This window comes from Phoenix dactylifera, chromosome 12 (assembly GCF_051530095.1).
Source record: "Phoenix dactylifera cultivar Ajwa chromosome 12, Ajwa_hap1_PhDact_Kaust_v1.1, whole genome shotgun sequence".
NCBI classification, from domain to species: domain Eukaryota; kingdom Viridiplantae; phylum Streptophyta; class Magnoliopsida; order Arecales; family Arecaceae; genus Phoenix; species Phoenix dactylifera.
In genome coordinates, this window is record NC_143201.1 from 14,084,313 (window position 1) to 14,086,471 (window position 2,159).

At 37.5% G+C, this 2,159-nt stretch overlaps 1 non-coding gene across 1 annotated transcript; it reads left to right on the plus strand.

Moving 5' to 3' along the window:
* Nucleotides 1–208: 208 nt before the first annotated feature.
* Nucleotides 209–314, plus strand: LOC120108607 (small nucleolar RNA R71). Its single transcript, XR_005509895.3, has one exon. It is a non-coding gene; the product is annotated as a small nucleolar RNA R71 (small nucleolar RNA).
* Nucleotides 315–2,159: the final 1,845 nt, after the last annotated feature.

The following is a 2,159-nucleotide window of genomic DNA, read 5'->3' on the forward strand; positions in this document are numbered from 1 at the left end:
ACAAATGGTCCCTTTTCTTTGAGAACTCGGGGGTGCTTGACGAGAACATGAAGCATGGTGGAGGGAGTTTTCATTAAGATTTTCAAATAATTTCCATGCTTCATGCTCATTTTGAAGCATAAAAGTGCCCCCGCATGCAGCATCGATCATCTGACGGTTTCGTTCTATCAATCCGTCATAAAAACATTACACTAGTTGCCACTTAGGTATTTGATGATGAGGGCATTTACGGATTAGGTCCCTAAATCTCTCCCAAGTTTCATGAAATTCTTCTCCCTCAGTTTGGGAGAAGCTTGTAATGGCACGTCTAAACTGGTTCGTTCTTCCTATGGGAAAGTATTTTTTAAGGAATTCTTGTTGCATTTGATCCCAAGAACGAATTGAGTTAGCTTCTAAAGAATTCAGCCATTGTTTGGCTCTATCTTTAAGGGAGAAGGGAAATAACCTAAGTTTTAGGGCATCATCAGTGAAGTTCTGAATCTTGACAGTGGTGCAAATCTCAAAAAATTCATCTAGGTGTTTATATGGATCTTCATTGGTGAGCCCATAAAAAGATGGAAGCATTTGGATCACACTAGACTTTATTTCATATTGTACAGCTGCTACCTCAGGTAATCGAATGCAAGATGGGGAAGTGTAAATAGTGGGAGTAAAGTATTCCCTCAGGAGTTTGGGTTGTTCTTCAGCCATCTTAAGAGGTGGGGATGATCCTAATGTTTTGATCTTAGCTCGAATGTTCCTAAGGGTTCGTTCTATTTCAAGGTCAAAAGGTAATAGGTTTTGTACTCTAGAACGACTACCGTGCATACACTAGTACTCGATCAATCAAGCATGTAATAAAAGAGAAAAGCATATCAATCCTAGTCTTTATCCTAAAATCACTAGACAGCTCCTAACTGGTTTGAAGAGGGCACCTAAGCCTTCAATCCGGTCTAATGAACCGAGTTGACCAGGTAAGCTCCCAGGTAAGTGGAGGGGTCACGATGCGTTCGCAAAGGTCTCACTTAAAACCCACTTGCCTCGAACAGATGAACTGTCTCCCTTATAGGGACAAAGCTTGCCTAGACATCAACTAAGCCACAGAGCGAAATTGGTGCAACTTTCGGTGATCTTCGTCCTATTGAGCTCGAATGTCCCTAGGAGCCAATGTCTAATTGATTTTAATTAAAGTGACACTATGTGAGATTGAGTTCACCTAAGTTGGGCAAGAGTCCGGTGATGAAATCCGGCTCTTATCTTGTTGGGGTGATTGCCCTTACTAAGTGCAAATAAATTGGTGTATGTGTATCAGGCATGCATTCACACTTTTGCTGAAATTAAAATCAAACAATCATCACAAAATTTCAAGCTAATACTTAATTTAAATAAGAAAGGTTTAGAGGTTACCAAAGAGAATTTCTCCAGCAATTTAATTTTTTTTTTTTGCAAACCTCTACAGCATTTCTTTTCCGGCAGTTCTCCTTTTGATCATCCCAGATTCTTTTCCTCGATTCCTGATCAAATAATATAAATAAAAATTAGTAAGGGAGAAAAAGAAGATAAGAAAAGTAACAATAATAGAAATTTTTTTAAAGAATTTTTTTTTTAATTTTTAAATATTTTTTTTTAATAAGAAAAATAACTATGCTAGCAATCCCCGGCAACGGCGCCAAAAATTGATCGGTTATTTTAATTTCAAAAATAAACCACGCAATAGCACGTATCCTGTAGGATAGTGATTACGGGTGTCGGTCCACAGGGATTGGAGATAAGTTATTTTTCTAATTAAATAATTACTTCAAAGGGGATAAGCTAGAGTAAATGATAAAAACTAAGAATTAATATGGGTGTAGTAGTATGAATTATCTATGGAGAGAGGTGTTTAGGGCTAGATTCCACCGATAGATTTATATCCGTGACGCTTTCAATGATTGAGTTGTATGTAAGACTTGATTGCTTCCGACTACAAGCCAAAGCAATCACAAAAGAAAATTATAACTAATTCCCAGCATGAATCATCTAAGTCTAGCACAAACCATCTACTCTAACGATAAGCATGACCTGTCTAACCTAGCATGATGCATCTGATCATTAAGTCATTAAACATGAAATCGATGTCACATGAATATCTCCTCCAAACCACAGGTGTTGGATTCGATGAAATAGATCAATCTATGTAA